This window comes from Mustelus asterias, chromosome 16 (assembly GCF_964213995.1).
Source record: "Mustelus asterias chromosome 16, sMusAst1.hap1.1, whole genome shotgun sequence".
NCBI lineage: Eukaryota > Metazoa > Chordata > Chondrichthyes > Carcharhiniformes > Triakidae > Mustelus > Mustelus asterias.
Genome location: NC_135816.1, coordinates 40,595,664 through 40,606,026, shown reverse-complemented (window position 1 = coordinate 40,606,026; position 10,363 = coordinate 40,595,664). Strand labels below are relative to the sequence as shown.

Sequence of the window (10,363 nt, the reverse complement as noted above, 5' to 3'; positions counted from 1 at the left end):
GGGGAAGGATTCCCGAGCTGATTACCAGTCCATTGAACCGCGTTATTTTCCGTGGCTAACCTGGCGTTGGACTTCAACCCGCAACTTCTGGTCTACACAACCCACTGTCCTACACCAGCTCCTGAGAGGTGAATGAACCCCGGGGGGGGGGGGGGGGGGTTTGACTGTGTGGATGGGGAAGAAATAAATGGAGAGAGTGGGACAAAGCAAGGAGGCAGAGAGAAGGGAGGGTGTTGAACTGCAAACCATGGGATGCCTCGCCATCAGTGGCTGTGGAGGTGGTGACTAGAATATCATTTCAAATGGAAAAAATGTTTGAAAATGAGGGATAGTGCACTGGGATAACGGGATTATTGGAGAGAGGATTTGCCCTGGGCGCCTGCTAGCTTCCTCCAGTGCTGCTGAGTTGGAAATGTGGGAAGGGGATGTAGGGCTAAGCTGAGTCCTGTGAGAAAGTCCCACATTCTGTCATTTTGTGCGGATCTCTCAGCTTGGCCCAGGTGAGTGTGTGAGGCTGGCGTTTGTGACGTGCGGGGGAGTCTGTGCGTGTTGCCAGTCTCACTCTTAGTGTAATTCCAGTGAGGTAGCGGCGGAATCATGTCTTCCTGCCTCAGGTTTCCCCTCTGCAAATCACTCCTGCATCTTTCCCTTCATGCTCTCCCTGTTTACCTTCCTGAGCACTCGGGGTCTGCTTTTCGGAACCTCCTGCATCGCCGTTGGTGACGGGATCTGGGACAGGCTTTCAGAGGGTAAATGGATAAATGTTTACACAAGACATGTGATGCAGTCACGGAGCTGCAGCGCTGCATATCAATGTCGCCAGGTAAAACAACACTACCTTCCTGTCATCCTGTTTCACGCTCTTATGTAAATTATTCCTGACCCCTTTTGCATTGCTCTGCAAAATATGTTGTGCAAAATAAGGCGGCGTCTTAATTTGTGATGGTTTTACAGCTTTCCTTGCTAATTGATTGAATGACGGTAATATCCTCGGGACCGTCGCGCCTCTGTAATGAAACAACCCGGAACATCCTGAAAAGAAATGGCCAGATGAGGGATTCCTCTTCCAACCTCTGCAACTCGGGAGGTTTCCTCCGCCCAACCACCTCCCGATCCTCCTCCGAAATGACAATTAGACCAAGGTTAGGCTTTTAAAATGAGATCTCAGATCCTTTCCGGGTGACTAGATGGGGGTTTTTTCCCCCCCTTTAATGCATTATGGGGCCATGTCTGCACTAATGTGGTGACTTGCACAAATATAACGTGTCGTTTGGCAGATTAATCCCATATTCACGGAGCTCTGGAAACCTACCAGCGCGCTGCTGTTTTAAGCATAAACCATTCTCTCCCTCGATAAGGTTGACTAGTGATAGTGGGGCGTGTGGGTGAATGGAGTTTCGGAATCATTAAATCACCACCAATCATCAAGGGTGCTGGCCCGCGGGGAGTAATATTCCCCATTATCCGGCACTCTTTACAAATCTCGTGTCGATCGAACCGCTGACGGCGCAGTCCCGGTCTGGCTGCATGGGCATGCTTAGTTTTGGTGCCATGTATATTCTGTCCATTTTGAATCTCTGTTTTCCGCTAGACTCCATTTTGTGGATTTTTTGTGTGTGTGTGTGTATGTTGTTATTCACTGGGTGCCGCAGCAGTGAGTGTACACGCCATGAGCAAAAGCCCCGTCACTTTGGCAGCCTGAGCCGGTGAAGCGCTACTGCCGCAGCTTGTGAAGTGTAACTCGGCCCTGGGGCTGCCAGAGGCTGGAACTCGGCATTTCCCATTCGCGCCTGGACAGAAAACAACACATTAAAGTTTTAAACTTCGATTCGGTCGGCGGCCTACGCACCATTTCCTTCTGCGAGGTCTTTTATTTAAAATGTCTGATACATTTTATTTATTTTAACGCCGTTGACTCAAATAGATTCGTGTCGTTTTTTTGTATATGCCAATACAGATAAAATCGATTACTCTGTTACATCTGACCCATTAATAAGATTTTTGCAATAATTTATAATTTTAAAAAACTCCATTCTTAAAGTTACAAAACCAATGTTCAGAATGAACCGGGCCATCCCAAATCCATTCCTTGCTCCCAACACCAAGTTCAAATTCCAATTAAATCCACTCCGTGATCCCCAAAAGACAAACAAGATCCAAGCTTACAAGATAAGGCATCTTGATCTGACGCTTGGTCTGAGCCGAATTCTATTGTCAGATTTTTAATAAGGGTATATAACTATCATAATAATCCCCAAGCAGCGGGAATTTATGGGAGGTAATGCGCTATCGGCCCAATTGTCAGCCTGTCTAGTCATTCGGAAGCATTTATCAAGATCAATACTGATTAATAATGGAGAACTAGTTATGCATTATAGGCGGAGCGGAGGGGAGGGGGGCGTGAGAATCGCAATATAAAGAATGGAAAAGGAATATAAAGTAAAACCAGATATTAACGTGGGGCTGGGGAGATGGATAAGAGGGGTCCTGATTAGTCGTGTTGTAAGCTTCCGCCTCATCGCTTAGAAAGGGTTTGAACAAAGTTACTTTTCGGAATTGTGTATAATCGGATGACGATTGGAAACCATGGAAAGGGGGCTCCAGAACTGGTGTACCCCTCTCCAAACAGAGCCGCGCATTTGATTAAATTTCGCATACTGTTTAAAGGGAGAGAAACTGCAGTGAAAATATTTTTTTAAAAACTAACGTTGCATTTGATAGTTTCACGAGGCTTTTGTGTTGAATTTTAGGGTAACAATTACACAGAAACTCTCAGCATTTGCCACCTTTTATTCCGTGAGGCTAACCGCAGCAGTGCATGCATGGTGGTAGTTAAACGCAAAAACTGGGGTCAGTGATTCCGTGCTTCTCTTTAAGGTGCCTGATGCTCCCTCCCCCCTCCCCCAATCAGGCAGAACTGCCCCTTTATGTTATTAATCTTGGTCTGATATCCTTCAAAAATGACACCTTGTTGAATGAGGTGTAACTGGGTTTTTAATATCACACTAAGTTCATAATTACTGATGCACTTATTCAGTGAAAAATTAATTTTATATCTGTGGAATGTCAAATTTCTCAAATGTGCATTTTATTTTTAAAAGTCTGATATTCCAGCTTCTACTTTTAACACCTGTTTAATTCCCAATCACTTATTCCGCTCTTTGTAAAATTTTACTTCCTGGTTTTCTGTCAGTGACAATACTTCAATGTGATTCTTTGCCTACCCCTGCTTGATGATATCATTGTTGTTGGATGTCGCTTTGACTTGGCTCCCGATTCAAAATGATATTGAGAAAGGGGAAGTGCCCACCACAGCGGGAATTACACCTTTGTGGCAGCTTTCTTCATTATCACTGCTGAGCGCCATCGTTTCACTGACTGTGAAATCCAGGCCGTTATCTAAGTTGTTTGTTCACTAACTTGGGTTCACTCAGGGTATAATTTTCTGTACGTGCCTGCCTCACAGACAGCGGTTGTTAAATTAGTTCCAGCCCAGACAGTACATAAGAACATATGAGATAAGGACTTGGGTTGGTTCTTTGGCATCTAACTTCATGGCCGATCTGAATATGGCCTCAACTTCACTTTTCTGCCTGACCCCCATAACCCTAACAGATCAAATATCTGTCTAACTCAGTCTGGAATATATTCAATGACCCAGCCTCTACTGATCTCCGTGGTAGGGAATTCCGAAGATTAGCAACGACCTGGGAGAAGTAATCCCTCTTTTCCTTCTGAAATGGGAGACCCCTTTTTTGAAACTATGCCCCCTAGTTCTAGATTCCCCACGAAGGGGAATTTCAGCATCCAACCTGTCAAGCTCCCTCAGAATCTGATAGGTTTCAATAAGATCACCACTAAATACAGGCCCAGCCCGTTCTTCGTCAGATAATTCCTTCTCCCCGGGAATCAAGCAAGTTCTTTAATTAATTTTGATGGCCTGGCCTCACATCTGAGCAAAGAGCTGCGGCATATCAAAAGGCTATTCGCTTGCAGTTTAGCACATCAAGGTTAATATCCGACTTCCTTGGCCACCATGAAGGAAATTGATCATGGGAGTGCGGGGAGAATTCCGGGTTGCTAGTTTATTTCTGTGGGGATCAGAGAAGCTTTCCTGCTTTTCCAAATACAATTATCCAGGCTATGCTGTTCAGCCCATGGAAATGATCTGCGCCCGCACAAAGGCAACCCTCTTCTGGCTGATTTCCATATTGAAATAGTTCTCTCAGCTGACCCTGGCTGGCGCGTGGGTGCAGCCTCTTAAAATGACCAAATACACATCGAACTGGTTAATGGGGTGGTCAACAGTGCCAGTTCAAATTTGCGTCTCTTTATCACCTAGTTGACACCAAGCGGAAAATGGTTAAATCAACTCCAAAATCTTCCAAGGATGATATTGTGGAAAATCACTGTGAAATTAAAGTAGAAAATGTTGCAACTCGCGGCCGGTTAGACAGTATCTGGTGGCTAAGGTGCAAATGAGATCAAACACTGGAAGGGGTGCAGTGTCTGCTCCTATCAGCTTGGATCATGTAGATCGAGCCCAAGACAGGATGGCTTGTCAGCTGGGATCTGTAATATATCTCTCTGATAGAGACCTTGATTGGATATATCTTTAAAAAACTCGCGGCTGGTCAGAACTCCTAAAACATTTTAACTCTTGTTTCTCCTCCCGCCACAGGTGCTGTCTGACCTGCTGAGTATTTCCAGTATTGTTTAGTAAGGGTCGCGGGCGACCGTGCGTATGCAACCAAGAGCTGCCATGGTGGGTATTGTTTTATCTTCAACTGTACTGCATTTACCTTTAACCGATGTTGGCTGTGTAAGATATTCAGCTTTGTGTTGTACTCAGTAATTAACGATGTAAGTGTTTTTTTGTCATATAGCTTGACCTTCAAAGAACCTAGCCGTATCAGCAGCAGACACATTTGTCAATTATGGAGATTAAGCCAACATTGATGACACCAAACAAAGACCAACATGTTCAAAAATGATTTTTTAAAAAATAATTTCCCATATCATTGAAATATCATCAGAACTAGCAAGGTTAGTCTGGGAGAACGAATCTTCGGCAGAATGCCCAAAGGTCACTATTGAGAATTAATATTATGAAATATTCTCAATTAACCTCCGACACGTTCATGTGTTATATTCAAACGGAGGATGTTAATTTATATTTAACATACAGCTTCACTAGACCATTTTACACCACCAGCATGTCTAATATAACACAGTATTTTGTTTCCCCATTACCTTCTTGGATTTTGACATTTTTATAGTAAACCTGGTTCAATTGTTTCAGTGCCTCAATAATCTCTCCAAGATTTTAAAATGTCCTCCGTCTACTTTCACTCGTTTGCTTACTGTTTACCGTTCCCTTTGCTCCGATTGTCTGATTATTTCAGAAGCCGGGAAGACCACATATCGTTCCAGCGGCAAGCCTCGGCTCACCTCCCCGCAGTGTAGCTGGCCTCCCTGTAACCTCAGGTATGTGACTCTCACTCTGATTATCAGGGACAGTAAAACACCCGCCGGTTGCCCGAGAAGAAAGCAAGAAGATCGTTCATAAGCAGATGTAGCGGCGGCAGAGGCATGGATGTCATTTTAAAAAAGCCCACCAGAGAATTACAATATAAACGTTCTCTGCTCCATTTGTGGTGACGAAAATGAACCTAAATTGGGCAATGTTTTTAGGCCTGTTTACCAGTATTATAGAGAATCGCGTTGATTTGTTTTTACAGTTTTTGGAAAATTGGAGAACGGTGGGTAATAAAGGATAGATTTCATAGAATGATAGAAATTAGAGCACACGAAGATGTCATTTGACAACTAGTGTTGGTGCTGTCCTCTGTAAGCCCATTCCCCCAGATCATTTATATATTCCTGTCAAATATGTATCCCATTCCGTCCAAAATAAGGTTTTAGTCTGTACCACAATAGCCGCATGTAAGTCACGGTCTACTAGCCTTCAACGCCAAAGGATCTTCTGCCTTGTTCCCTTTTCTCCAGTGAGAATCTATTCCAACCCCTATTTCCCCATCAGCCAGCGCACCAGTGGAAATAGTCTTTCACTATTTACTCGAGGTTTGCGGGATTCACTCATCCCTGCCTGTATTGGCTGCTCCTTTCTGGGTAGTGATTGGTAGTCGCCGTGATTCCGGGCTTCCCCTCCGGATGGCACTTCATGCAGCTGCAGTTCTTTGCTGTGGTGGTTGAATGGGATCACCGAGCCCGAGGCTTCCGGATAGCAACCCCGCAACGGTGTATGGAGTGGTGCGCTGTGCCAGGAAATAAACATCAGTGATCTCCCGGCCTGTTTGTGGCTGTCGGCATCTGTGGAGAGAGAATAGAGCCAATATTTCGAATCTGGATGACCCTTCGTCAGAGCTGCTAAAAGCAAAATACTGCGGATGCTGGAATCCATTATCCAGGTTCGAAACGTTGGCTCCATTTTCTGCCCACAGATGCTGTCAGACCTGCTGAGATTTTCCAGCATTTGCTGCTTTTGTTTCAGATTCCAGCATCAAGTATTTTGCTTTTATCTTGCTGTTGTACCTGGGGGAGGAATCCCCGATTCAGGGCAGTTCCCCATCCACCGAGGAGGATTAGAGAGTTCTTCGCTACATTGAAGTCAGTAAGAAGTTTCACAACACCAGGTTAAAGTTCAACAAGTTTATCTGCAATCACGAACTTTCGGAGCGCTGGTGTTGCAAAACTTCTTCTTGTGCCTTACCCCAGTCCAGCGCCGACATCTCCACAACATTGAAGTCAGCTAAGAGTAAATCAGACTCCCCTCCATTTTTTTTTACAAACCTAATTGAAACCTCTCTTTCAGAAGCTCGTTCTCACCCTGTCCGCCATGTCAGCAATGTTGCCCATCATTGGAAAGAAAAGTTTGCAACCTGGTTGGATGTGGGAAGACGTGGGAACTGGGCCCTAGTGCTATCAGGATTTAGATTATTAATCTGATTCAGTATTTACGCTCCAATCTTTACATATCGCTCAATTTGCTGGTTAAATGCATCCTTAATCAGATTAACTCAGGACATAACAGTCAAAATTCGGTAAACAGCAAACCATTATCTTTAGTAAAAAAAATTTCATTGAGAGTGAAATATATTTGGTTAAAAATTAGAAACCTTTTTTAATGTAACTACCTCTGAGCATCCAACTGGAATGGTACTGTTGGCCATTGTCTAATAATTTCAGAGTTAGCATTTCAAATTTTATCACCCATATACAGGAATGATTCATGATCAATTAAAATAATAGATAATGCTGCATTTCTTTATTACTCCTTATTGCTCGAGTCAGATTTGGACAAACAAGAAGCATAAAATTGAATAAATTGCTCTGTGTCCTGCTACAAATTCCTTAATGGTGTGCGATGAATATATAATGAACCCGTGGGCTAGTTTATAACAATTGTTTAACCAAAATGTCTTCCAGGTAATGTTTCTGTTGTGGTAAATGAGAAACTCCATTACTTAAATACTGAGTGAATATATCCAAGACCAAAACCGGTTACTAAAAACATTTCAGGATGCCAACCGGTGCTTGAAAAACATTTTATCTTTTCAATATTTTTCTGCAACAACTGCATTCCTACCAGAAATGCTAAGACTGAAATCTTAAGATAAAGGCAAAATACTGCGGATGCTGGAATCTGAAACAAAAACAGAAAAAGCTGGAAAATCTTCCTCAGGTCGTCCCTTCACAATCTGTAGCTCTGTGCTGCCATTCACACATTCTGATCACTTAATGGACACTTTTAGCACCTTTCTCAGCAGCCTTCATCATCATCATTTACCTTTTCTTTGTCCAATTGAAGCCCCCCCCCCCTCCCCCCCACCTTAGTATAAATCTCATCTGATTATCTTTGCTCTTAGCTCTGATGAAGGGTCATCCAGACTCTCAACGTTGGCTCTATTCTCTCTCCACAGATGCTGTCAGACCTGAAATCTTGCTGCTGTAGTAACTCTTTTGTTCCTGGTAAGAATAGAATTGATGGATGTGAAAAGACAAATTTCCTCATAATATTAAATATGCACAGTTTGATACTCCACTAGTCCTCACAGGGTGCTGAGGATGTAGGAGTAGCTGTTTTTCCAGTCACAGCCAGGGGTTTATGGACATCTTGATTACATCCAGCTGCAGAAACATTATTGGATCCTTAATAGGACTATTTAGCTAGACCCATCAGTGGGAGAACCTCATTGCTTTCTGTTACTAAATTATGTCATTTTTGGTACGTCCCATGGAGCCTTGTAACTAAGTTCACTGCTAATGGAATTTATCATATCATGAATTTCTCTTTTCAGAGCTCCGCAAAAGGTTATGGTATTAATCTATCTGTGTGGATGGAGCACTGTCTGACATCTTGCTCAGTGGTAAAACCTGGGCTTCACTTGGGTGCGTCAAGTTAAACTCCAGCTGGAATATATAAATATGCAAGAAAAAGTATAGTGTGTTCTGTACAGAAGATTCTCTCCTCTCAACAAAGATTTGTTCAATGGCACCAAATCAAAATTATGACACTTCATTGGATCTCTTTTAATAAGCAGAGTAATTTAAACAGTTTAATTAGACCATAACAGTAATTAGAAATAAATCAGCAAGCTAGGCCTGCCACTGTTTTCAGCTTTCCATGGGTTGAACTATTGTGCAAAGAGCCTGTTCATTTACCAAAATCAGTCAGTGATTTTTCACTTATCTTTGGCCATGTGGGAGCTAATTGTGTTTGTAAGAAATATCCATTATGTGATCATTGAGATCTACTCAGAACATGGGTTTAATATGCACTAATGTACTGTTAGGGAGCTGGACCTGAACTCCAAGGTATATTATGAAGCCAGATTAGACCCCAACAATTTTTTTATTTTGGCATAAATGTGAGGAAAGGATGCCTCACCTTAGGAGTAACTCCATTGACAAACTATGGATCTTTTTTTTATTAAACCAAGCTTTATTCATAACACAGTTTAAGGTTAATTTTAGCAAAATGAAGCCATTTAATTCTTAACCATTGAACAATCTTTAAACATGAAAAGAAACAACTCTTGATTTCTAATTTATCACTATTTCAGTTCCAATTAAGCAATATTTCTTTTATAGACCTAAAATACACTTTAAGTATAGTTAGCAAATCCAGATTTACTTGCTCTGACTTGGGTAACAGCCTTGGAGCTTTCAGGGAGACTTTTCAGAGAGAAAGAGCCTCTTTATAACATCTCCATTGACCAATTGCTCTTTTAAAATGAAAATGAAATGTTTTTTTCTGGCGCAAGCCTGACTCCTCCCATTTCTAATATCACATGACTATATGACCCTGTGTACCTAACTCACCTTCCATTACTTTATTTTAAAACAACCCGAGGTCCTTTCCTTTTGTAAACAAAAGCCCATTAAGCCTTCTGCTAAATAAACACTTACATGGGTAAAATAAGTAATGATCCTGCTTTCCAGCATCTGCTGATTCCTGCCAGGCAAACCAAATGCTTGGAGAAAAACACAAAATCTTAAAGCATCCCCCGTAAACATAAAATATATCAATAGCATTGTACCATCATGGCATATAGTACTTGACCTGTTTGCTGACTACAGTTACACAAGTGATAACTTAATGGATATTATCCTTAGAAACATACCCTAAAGAAACACTTTTATCTCTCACAACATTAGAAGAATGTTCATGTAGTGTTTCAGTTGATGCACTGCACAAGAGTCATGAGAAACACAACATTATAGGTGTTTCATAAACTGAAATAATGTTCAGCTGTAAATATTAGCAATTGTTTTCTGCTTGTTCAAAAGTGTTATTTCACCACTGAAGAGAGTGTGGATTCTTTTGTGGAAAGAAAGCTTTTTCTAACATTAAAGTCCTAGGTTTCATCTATGAAGTTTACTTATCACATCAAGCAGTATGGACCTGCCTTTTCTGCTAAGCCTATCAAACTCAAAAGGAAATCCTTGGCAATTTCAACAAAATACTGTTTTCTCTAATTAAATATAATCATCTCAGGGACAAAGACAGTGGAGGCTCAAAACAAAATATGGTACGTGTTTACTGCTGCATTTTTAAGAATTATTTATTTTTCCTGAAAATATACTTTTTTCCTCAAAGTTGTAAAGGTACATTATGTAACCGTTCAAGTTTGACATTGCACAAAGTACAATACAGTTCAGTTTCTTTCAGTACAGTGCATGAGGTGCCTCACAACACTTGCCGTTACAGGTTGTCATTTCAATGTATATATACATTTCATGTCAAATTTTCAGAGTTTCTGGAAAACCAAAAAGAGTCTTTCATTGAGCTGATTGTCCTCCAACGGCAGTTGACGTTTGGCTCGGTGTGAACAGCCTG

At 41.8% G+C, this 10,363-nt stretch overlaps 1 long non-coding RNA gene across 1 annotated transcript; it reads left to right on the top strand.

Annotated features, from left to right (window-relative positions):
* The first annotated feature begins 689 nt into the window (after window positions 1–689).
* On the top strand, window positions 690–10,119 carry LOC144505126 (uncharacterized). Its single transcript, XR_013499771.1, has 6 exons — window positions 690–823; window positions 955–1,142; window positions 4,682–4,765; window positions 5,406–5,487; window positions 7,944–7,992; window positions 8,322–10,119. It is a non-coding gene; the product is annotated as an uncharacterized LOC144505126 (long non-coding RNA).
* Window positions 10,120–10,363: the final 244 nt, after the last annotated feature.